Source organism: Miniopterus schreibersii (genome assembly GCF_964146895.1).
Source record: "Miniopterus schreibersii genome assembly, chromosome: 2".
Lineage (NCBI taxonomy): Eukaryota > Metazoa > Chordata > Mammalia > Chiroptera > Miniopteridae > Miniopterus > Miniopterus schreibersii.
In genome coordinates this window covers 137,559,189-137,570,183 of record NC_138102.1, presented here as the reverse complement: position 1 = coordinate 137,570,183, position 10,995 = coordinate 137,559,189, and the positions used below count along the sequence as shown (strand labels likewise).

At 39.5% G+C, this 10,995-nt stretch overlaps 1 long non-coding RNA gene across 2 annotated transcripts in view; it reads left to right on the top strand.

The window, feature by feature from the left end:
* The first annotated feature begins 44 nt into the window (after positions 1-44).
* The window catches only part of LOC308552923, a 38,491-nt gene continuing 27,540 nt past the window's right edge, over positions 45-10,995 (top strand). Inside the window, exons 1-3 of one of the 2 annotated variants that reach the window (XR_013998158.1) lie at positions 45-119; positions 6,218-6,311; positions 7,970-8,013. This is a non-coding gene — a long non-coding RNA (uncharacterized lncRNA). The remainder of the gene's footprint in view (positions 120-6,217; positions 6,312-7,969; positions 8,014-10,995) is intronic. The other variant, XR_013998157.1, reaches the window with a different exon arrangement.

Here is a 10,995-nt window from a genome sequence, read left to right as displayed (position 1 = left end):
GTTTGCTTGGGAGTGGGAGGTGCTCCCGCTGTCTCCGCCCACCCGCTCGGACAGAGAGTCCTCTACTCAGGTGGGCAGAAAAAGGCCGCGCCCATTCCAGGAAGATAGCCTGCGGAAAGGTAAGTCAGGCACATTGACTTAGATGATAAAAAGGAAGTAAGAAAGATGTTCGGTAGTTTATGAATATTATAGAAAATAACACATTTAAACAGTGTAAACCAATATCTTTTTAAGAGGGTTTGGAAATTAGTTCCTCATTGAATTACTACGTACAACGGGTGGAAATATTTCGCAACCAAATGCGAAAAGCAAAGGCTGTTTATTCAGAGCTTGCTATATGGCTAGGGAGTCAGCCACCGTCCCTTGCTTTTTGGCAGAGACTCAAAGGCACGCAGAGAAGCGGGAGAACTTTATGGAGGAAAAAGAAGGTTTCAGGTGTACCTTGATTCAAAGCCGTTTGCATGGGGAAGCTGTAGGTGGGCTAACTAGGAGTGGGGCATCCTATGTGATTTGGTTGGGGGTGCCTATTGGCTTTTTCTGGTTGGTCCTAAGTTAGAAGTGGGGAGAAAAATTAGGGAAGCTGCCAGTTATTAATCATTAGCCATTTTGGGCCAGTTGTTGCGGAGGTTATTGTTTGGCTTCCTAGACTATCACTAGAGACAGGGGTCTGATTTATAGCAGGCTGGCTTCCTGGGCTATTTATTATAGATAAGGGGGTTGGTTTCCTGGGTAGACTTCTGCAGGTTGTGGGTCAGAGTTCTGTTTTTATATACTGTCTGGTTATTTAGTTTGTATATTTGGTTTCTCAAATAGAACACCTAGGAATACTAAAACCTGAATTAGAGGAAGCTTGCAGTCATGAAAGAAGCCAGTATGCTATTGATATGCAGATCTATCAGTCAGTCTTACCTGGTAAAGATATACCTCATGGCAAATGTTTACTGTGGATGGGCAGTCTGATAGTAATCAGTATTGTGTTACTTTAAAACCATCATTTTCATGAATTTTATTTTTACAATAATAGTAGGAGACCAAGGAGGGTTATTAGTTATGTAGTAAGTTATTATTAGCCTAATCTTGAAAATGATTATGGTCCCTCAGCTCCTGTGGGCAGTGTGGGGAAAAATAGGCTATGGGAAAATCATACTTACTTGAATATTCCTAGAAATCTGGCTTCCCACACAAATCTTAGTTGATTTTCACAATCCCTATGCATTCTGTTTTGGGTAGGGTGAATTTCATTGCTGGGAAGTTTTTCACTATGATAAAAGGGACAAGAGTGCCCTCCTTTTTACCAGAACTATCTTCCCCTGGACTTTTTAATGGAGGTTTCTCAGTTTCCTTATTGCTGCCTTTAGGAACTGACTTCTTCGGGCAATTTGGGAGTTCACTATTTACATTTCGGGAACACTAAGGAGTGCAACACCTTAAGAAGCTAAGACATAAGGGGAGAAAACAAAGGAAGTTATATTTATTGAGTTTTTACTGTATGCTCCCTTTATTCAACATTAGTTCTCATCAGGAAAAGGAAAAATAAAGCCTAACATTTATATAGCATTTGTTATGCTGTTAAGTGACATTTTAAGAATTTAAGAATTTATTCCTCATAAGAACCCTATGTGGTATGGACAAATATTTGTATTTTACAGATGGGGAAATATGAAGAGAGCTTAAGTAATTTGTCCAAGGTCACACAGCTAGTAAGTGGGAGTCAGACAGCCTGACTCCAGAGTCTGTGTGTTTAAACCTTAAGCTATATGCTATGTCTCCTCTACAAGGGGTTGTTGTGAGGTTTAAATGGGATAAAGGTGCCTGGCACAGCTCATAGTCCAGAACTATTCTGTGTGAGAAAGCTATTATTCTGTAAAAGTGCTCTGGTATAGAGGCTTTTATCCCAAGTGCCACTGAGAGGCAGTATTGCCATTTAGTTGGTTTCCCTTTGTGCTTCTTTCACATGTTTGCAAAACCCCTTTGTCCTTTTAGCCTTACACTTTCTACCATCCTCTTTATGTTTACTACTTATGTCTGCTATCATCCTCTTTAGGTAATCTATCAGCCATAGGTTTCTCTTCCCAAGTTCTTTGTAGACTTGGACACCCACCTCATGGACTTCCCTTCCAGTTCAACTCCTATTGTTAATCTGGATGTTTTTAGCATGTAAAAGGATGATCTCTTCTCTAAATATATGGTTCATTCAGCCATTCTTTATTTTTTATTTTTATTATTGGTTTTTTAGAGAGAGAGGAGGGAGAGAGGAAGGGGGGGGGAAATATTGATTTGTTGTTCCACTTAGTTATGCATTCATTGGTTGCTTCTTGTATGTACCCTGACCCATAGCCTTGCATATCGGGACAATACTCTAACCGACTGAGCTACGTGGCCAGGGCCATTCAGCCATTCTTTAACTCAAACATTTATTCTATTTATTTCTGGGGAGAGAAAAATTAATGGCATGATTTCTGCTTCCAAGGAAGTTATAGTCTAGTAGGGGTAATAGACACAAATAAAAAAGTGTAATGAACTGTTATAGATTCATTAATAACCCAACGTTTGTTGGCATCAGCATTTTCCTTAAGACTTGGATAAAATTGGTACAGGGAACACAGTCACAAAAGTGTAAATGGCATGGCACTTTTGGGAAACTGCCAATAGTTTCATAAGGATGGAGTTCAGACTTCAAGGGAAGGCATAGTGAGAGATGGGGCTAAGAGGCAACTCATGGCCAGAGCATTTCATGTCAAGCTTTTCATTTCCAAGAAGTATGGAAATAAAAATTATTCACCTTTCATTTTTATTCAGGTTTGGTTAAAATTAAAATAAAATATTGATCATATTAATATTTGATGAAAAGCCTTGGGAATAAATAATCTTGTTGAAACAAGTAAATTGAAAATTTGCAGTACTCCTGTGCTAGTTATTTTCCTCCTCAATAAGATAAGAAAGAGAAGCCTGCATAGAGTTTAAAATGAAAGAGAATAAGTTCTGTTGACACAAGAGCATAATAAACAGGGAGGCTATCTAGGTGGGCCCATGGCATACTTAAGTTTAACTATATTAGGTTCTGTCTCTTGTTATCATAAATTACTGAAAAGTAATAAAGAGCACCATCATATCTGTTTATGTCAAAGTTTTAGTTTGATCTCATAGGAATGTTTCTTTTAACTACAAAGCAAATGATCACCAGAAAGCTGATAAAACATGTACTATAGTACACTGCAATTGTTCTTCAATCTATATAATGAATTTGATATATGAAACTAAATTTTTTTCACCTAAGCTGTCAATTAATCCACCAGATTTTTGCTACGTAGCCCACCAATGTATATATTGTATAGGTTCTCTTGTTAGTCGTAAAGTGACATACTTTTTGGGTCTAACTTTCTTCTTGAGACTACTTGAAATAAAGGATGGCGGATTCTCCCTGGCCAGTGTGGTTCTGTTGATTGGAGTGTCCTCCCTTACACCAAAAGGTTTTGGGTTTCATTCCTGGTCAGGGCACATACTCGGGTTTTGGGTTTGATCCCCAGTCCCAGTTTCTCTCACATTGATGTTTCTCTCTTCACCCCACCCCCGCTCGCTCTCTCCCCATTCCTCTCTCTAAAAATAAAAAATAAAAAAATGGAGTCAGGAGGTTAGAAGAGAGAACTATTAACACACCTTGTAGATAGCATTTTTTCTTCTTCTCTGTTCTCTTTCATCACTTTGATTTTCTATTTCTTTTTGTACTTCTATTTGCATTTTAATAACCTTATTGTATATGTGTCTTTTACTTTAGGTTACCTCACACTCTTTTTGAAGATGCTATATATGTCCAAGAATAAAAAATTAACATAATCCAATTTCAGCCTCATTCCAAAAGCTGACTCAATCCCTCTGCCAAGTGGGGGGAAAAATTGGCAAATATCCCTGCAGCTAATGCTTTGTACTGGCATTGTTTTTACTATCACACTTCATTTCATATTGGTACATAAAATTGCACAAAGAGAAAGGAAAAATGTTACCTGAGGAATTCTTATTTGGAAACAGATGTTAGATTTCAAACACTTCTTGTTTAACTGCCTTTGGATTTTACTTACTCTCTGTTCTCTACAGGATTCGAAATGTAACAAGTGGGAAAGAATAACGGGACTATTAAACCATTGTTTATTAGCCACCTGGGTGGCTAATAAAAACTTCACTACTCCCATAGCAAAGTCCTCCTTCACAGTGGATGATAGGGGTGGGGCTAGGGCAGGATCTAAACTAGACTTCAGAGCTTCACGAACAGAACTCTCATGACTTAATTTAAAAAGTCCCCTTTTGCTTACCCAAAGTTTTACAAACTTATCCCACAGCTACCAGTGATGCAGGCATTCTGGGGGTCTGGGGACCTGAAGGTCTGTGACCCACTATGGGTTCTCGTCTTCTTAAAGGAAAGAATTCAAAAGCAAGCCTGCATAGAGTTTAAAGTGAAAGAGAGTTTATTAGTGAAGGAGTGAAACAGAGAATGGGCTATTCCACAGACAGAGCAGCCCATCCCTTGTAGGATTTGCTTTTTTTATTGAGGGTCATTTAATTGAGGGATAGGAAATTCTATAAGGAGGAGGAATATTCGGGATTTTTCCAGGAAAGGAGTAGAGACTTCTCAGAAGAGCCCTATGGGCCATTTTGTGTCCTAATATGTGCTTCCCATTTCTGATTATGAGACTGGGATGTGTCATTTAGAATGCTAATGTGTTACAATGAGCATATAATGAGGTTAGGGGTCACTAGAAGGTGAAATTAGTCCCCTGTTGGATAGAGCTGGTCTCTGCCAGTTCTAAGCCATAAATCTGTTAGAGGTTGGTCTTACTATCTCCTTGACAGTCCCTGTAGCCCTTATTGGTAACTGTCATTTCCCTACATACCCTATCTCACCAGCATTAACCAAGAAAGCTGATTTTCTCCACTGTCAAAAATTCCAGTTTAGCTCTAGCTGGTTTTGATCAATGGTTAGAGTGCCGGGCCGGTGGATTGAAGGGTGCCAGGTTCGATTCTGGCCTCATTGTTTTTAATGAGATTGTTTTCTTTCTTTATTTTTTAGATTAGTTTGTTGTTAGCATATGGAAGTGCAACTAATTTTTATTTTTTATTTTTATTTATTTTTTAAAAATTTTATTTTTGTTTAAAATATTACAGATGTCCCCTTTTCTCCCCAGTGACCCATTCCACCCATCCCTTCCCCCTCCCCAGTCCCTCTCTCCATCATTGTCCGTGTCCTTGGGTTCTGCATATATGCTGATAAATTCTTTGGTTACTCTCTCCCCCTCCGTCGACCTGCCCTCCTCCATGCCTCTGACATTCGTCAGTCCCATCTATGCTTCCATGTCATTGAATCTATTCTGTTCATCAGTTTATTAAGTTCTTTAGATTCCACCTATAATCGAGACCATGTGATGTTTGTCTTTCCCTGCCTGGCTTATTTCACTTAGCATAATATTCTCCAGGTTCATCCATACTGTCCCAAAGGGTACGAGATTCTTCTTCTTTACAGCTGTGTAGTATTCCATGGTGTAAATGTCCCACAGCTTTTTAATCCACTCATCTACTGATGGGCACTTGGGCTGTTTCCAGATCTTGGCTATTGTAAACTGTGCTGCTATGAACATCGGGGTACATATATCCTTTCTGATGAATGTTTCAGGATTCTTAGGATACATTCCTAGGAGTGGAATCACTGGGTCAAAAGGCAGCTCCATTTCTAATTTTTTGAGGAAACTCCGTACTGTTTTCCATAGTGGCTGCGCCAGTCTGCATTCCCACCAGCAGTGTACTAGGGTTCCCCTTTCTCCACACCCTCGCCGGCACATGTTGTTTGTTGATTTGTTGATGGCAGCCATTCTGACAGGTGTGAAGTGATACCTCATTGTGGTTTTAATTTGCATCGCTCTGATGATTAGTGACATTGAGCATTTTTTCATGAGTTTCTTGGCCATCTGTATGTCCTCTTTGGAGAAGTGTCTATTCAAGTCCTTTGCCCATTTCTTAATTGGGTTGTTTGTCTTCCTCTTGCTCAGTACTATGAGTTCTTTGTACACTTTGGAAATTAGCCCCTTATCAGATACATCCTTGGCAAATATGTTTTCCCAGACCATGGGGTTCCTTTGTATTTTGAGGCTGTTTTCTTTTGCTGTGCAGAAGCTTTTTAGTTTGATGTAGTCCCATATGTTTATTTTTTCTTTTGTTTCTCTTGCCCTAGGAGATGTATCAGTGAAAAGTCCACTACGTGGGATGTCTGTGACTTTACTGCCTATGTTTTCTTCCAGGATTTTTATGGTTTTCTTGACTTACATGTAAGTCTTTTATCCATCTTGAGTTTATTTTTGTGTGTGGTGAAAGTTGGTGGTCTAGTTCCATTCTTTTGCATGTATCTGTCCAATTTTCCCAGCACCACTTATTGAAGAGACTGTCCTTACTCCATTGAATACTCTTGCCTCCTTTGTCAAATATTAACTGACCATAATGGTGTGGGTCTATTTCTGGGGTCTCTGTTCTGTTCCATTGATCTATAAGCCTGTTGTTGTACCAATACCAGGCGGTTTTGATTACAGTGGCTTTGTAATACAGTTTGAAGTCTGGTAATGTGATCCCTCCCACTCTGTTCTTTTTTTTCAAGATGGCTGCAGCTATTAGGGGTCTTTTTTGGTTCCATATAAATTTTCAAAATGTTTGTTCTAGGTCTGTGAAATATGCTGTTGGTATTTGAATAGGAATTGCATTGAATTTATTAATTGCTTTGGGTAGTATGGACATTTTAATGATATTAATTCTTCCAATCCATGAGCATGGTATATTCTTCCACTTGTTTAAATCTTCCTCTATTTCTTTTTTCAGTGTCACGTAGTTTTCCGAGTACAGGTCTTTTACATCCTTGGTTAAGTTTATTCCTAGGTATTTTATCTTTTTAGTTGCAATGGTAAATGGTATTGCTTTTTTAGTTTCTCTCTCTGAAAGTTCATTGTTGGTGTATAAGAATGCCATTGATTTCTGGATGTTGATTTTGTATCCAGCTACTTTGCCAAATTTGTTTATCAAATCTAGTAGTACTTTGATGGAGTCTTTAGGGTTTCCTATGTACAATATCATGTCATCTGCAAATAATGACAGTTTTCCTTCCTTCTTTCCAATTTGGGTACCTTTTATGTTTTCTTCCTGTCTGATGGCTATGGCGAGGACTTCCAGTACTATGGAAGTGCAACTAATTTTTATATTTTGATTTTGTATCCTGCAACTCTACTGAATTCATTTATTAGATCTAAAAATTTTTTTGATGGAGTCTTTAGGATTTTTTATATATAAGATCATATAATCTGCAAACAGAGACGGTTTTACTTCTACCTTTCCAGTTTGGATGCCTCTTATTTTTTTTTCTTGACTGCTTTTCCTAGGACTTATAGTACTATGTTGAATAGGAGTGGTAAGAGTGGGTACCTGTTACCCGTGTCTTATTCTTGATCTTAGAGGAAAAGATTTCAATGTTTCACTGAGTATGATGTTAGTTGTGGACTTGTCTCCATGAAGTATATTTCTTTATTATATTGAAGTATATTTCTTCTATACCCAATTTTTTAAAGAAATATATATTTATTGATTTCAGAGAGAGGAAGGGAGAGGGAGAGAGAGAAATATCAATGATGAGAGAGTCGTCATTGATTGGCTGCCTTCTGCACTCCCCCAACTGGGAATCCAGCCTGTAACCTGGGCATGTGCCCTGACTGGGAATTGAACCTCGATCTCCTGGCTCCTAGGTCGATGTTCAACTGCTGAGCCATGCCTGGCTGGTCATATACCCAGTTTTTGAGAGTTTTCATCATGAAAAGATGTTGAATTTTGTTAAATGCTTCTTTTTGCATCCTTTGAGATTGATCATATGATTTTTATCTTTCATTCTATGAATGTGCTTATAACACATTTCTTGATTAGTGTATGTTGACCCATTTATGCATTTCAGGGATTTGAAACTGGGAATCATCCTAGGACACGCCCATCCAATCAGTAAGTCCTAGGGCATCTGCCTCTTATATATTTCAAATTCTTCCCTTTCTCCTCATATACACTGCATAGTCAACACTTGCACCTCCTGCATGTCTTTGCTTAGATGTTGTTTTCTCAGTGAAATGTAGTCTGACCACCCTGTTTAGTGCTGAAAACTGTCCCCTTTCTAGCCCTCCTGATCTCCTTACTCTGCTCTTTTGCTTTTTTCCAAAGTGCAAGTCCTCTTCTAACATACTTATTATGTCTACTTATTGAGATATAATTTACATATGCTATTCACTCATTTAAAGTATACAATTCAGTAGCTCTTAGTATATTCTTAGAGTTGAGTGACCATCACCACAATCAACTTTGGAACACTTTTGTTATCCCCAAAAGAATTCCCTTACCCTTTAGTAGTTAACCCCCCTATATTCCCTCAAGTCCTCCAACCCAGCCCTAGGCAACTACTCACCTACTTTATGTTTCTATAGATTTGCCTATTCTGGAAATTTCATATAAATTGAATCATACAATATGTAGTCTTTTGCGACTGACTTTTTTCATTGAGCATAATGTTTTCAAGGTTCCAAAACAACTACACCATTCTTATATTCCCACCCGCAACTTATGAGGGGTCAGCACCTAACAGTGCCTGGCACATAGAGGGCGCTTAGTAAATGTATATCGAATGCATGAATGACAAAATACAGGACACAATCTACATTCTTTAGCATGCCATCTAAGGGCTTTCCTGATCAGACCCCTATTTATCTTTCCTGTATTGCCTCTTGCTACTTCATGGCCGATTGCCTTACAAACATCTGTACCTTCTTGCAGCCTATTCCTACTGCCTGCAGTATGCTTCCCTTCCTCCTGCTTACTGTGCTGAGCTTCTGTTCACCTCTAATGCTACCCCTTCCCTGACACCTTAGGCAAAAATAGTCACTTTTTCCTGTTGTCCTTTCTGCATTTTCTTACTAATTTACTTTTATTTTTATACCCCCCACTAGTTTTGTGACCTTCTTAAAGATAAGTACTAGGTTCTTCTCCTCTTTGTATCCTCAGCACTTATCTAGGGTTTGGTACAGAGTTAGTATTTAGTAAATGTTTGTTTCAGTGAATAAGCAGAGGAAATAGCAAGAGCAAAATCCCGAAGGCAAAAATACAGTGTCAGGTGTGAGAAGCAGTTAGTTTCCCAGTTTGCCCACAAGCTGACATGTGTGAGTTGGACTGTAGGTGCAGGGTGTAGAATCATCTGGGGAGGAGTTTATACTTCATCTGGTGGGCCCCTGGGAACTGCTGAAGAGGAATGACATGACTGAGGCCAGGCTAGAGAAAAATTAATCCATCTGTGGTGGTGTGTAGAATGAACTGGAAGGTGGGAGACAAGTTAGGAGGCTTTAGGCCAGGTGAAAATAGTGAGGGTAAAAACCAAGGTAGAATGTAAGGAAGGGAAGAGATGTAAGAGACAATATTAAAGATTTTGTAGGATTTAGAAAATGATGGAATATGAAGAGTGGGGAAGATGGAGGAACCAAAGGTGGGTCAAAGGCGTTACATCCAGTTATCCGGCAGATGGGCAGGGTGAATAAGCTCAAACTTGGCTTACATTTGCTTTTATGTGTCTTTGTGAAGTTAGACACTTTCTAAATATATAAAGAGAAGGATCGAGTCTATAAAAACACTTACTATATAGTGTTGTAGTTGCTACTTTCATGAAAGAGAGAAATAATGCCGGAAATAAAATGGTGATATAACTGTAGTCAATCAATTGGGTGAAGTGACATCATTTTCTGAGTATGTGTTAAAAACAAACAGGCTCTTCCAGAAGTGGTAATTGTTTATTCAATTCAATTATATACTGGACCAGAGCTCTGGTCCAGTAGGTGTGTCAGTTACAAAGATGAGTCAGTCAAGAACTGCCCCAGGAGTACCAGTCCAGTTGGAGAGATGAGTTACATGGGAGAGATATGAATAGATTGTTACGGGAGAGCAGACTTGCTGGTTGATGATTCAGAGAAAGCTTTAGATGGAGGAAGTGTGATTGGCTGAGCCTTGTAGGACAGGTCGTATTTGACATGCAGGGATGAGCAAAAAGGGCATTTAACTCAAAGGGAATGGTGAGAGCACAGACCTGGAGATTGTAAAGAGCAGAGTACAAATAAATGAAGAGCAGCAAGCTCTTTGGTTTGGATGAAAGACAGACCGTATGAGTCGGAAGAGGGAGAGATAAGGTTGAGGCCTGATCGTGGAGGGCCGTGTACACCTAACTAATGTTTTAGAGTTAGACTTTATTTAGTAGGTTGGATACTTTTTAGGTAGTGACATCAACAGAGCTGTGCTTTAGGGAAGTTAACCAGACTGTGTTGAGGGCCAGAAACTAACAGTGTGGGGATACTGAGGAGATCTTTCATAGATCAAGCAAGAGGTACTGAGTGTTGAAGGCCTGAACAATGGATGTGGCCATAGGAATGAAGAGGAGGGGATAGGTGCTCCAGATACTATGGAGCTAGACTTTACGGCCTTGTCTCCTGAGGGAATGAATGGGGCAAGGAAGAGAAATGTCAGAGCTGTAAGATTAAAAGGTAACACAGCCCTGGCCAGTGTGGCTTAGTTGGTTGGAGCATCATCCTGTACACCCAAGGGTCCTGGGTTTGGTTCCCGGTCAGGGCACATACCCAGGTTGGGGGTTCAATCCCTGGTTGGGGTGCATATGGGAGGCAACTGATTGATGTTTCTCTCACATTGATGTTTCTCTCTTTTGCGCTCTCCCTTCCTCTCTCTAAAATCAATAAATAAATAAAAAGAAAGAGAGAGTCTGAGGAAAGGGAGGGGACAGTGGGAGAAAAGATACTGGGAGAAGTGAGGGAAGGAGGGGAAGGACCCTAAAGATATGAGGAGGCTGTGGTTAGAGAGGGCAGTTCATCTTTCAAGATCTTTGTGAGAAGGCAGCTTCAAGCAATGATGAAGACTAAGATGGGGTGAGGCCTGAAGGAAATA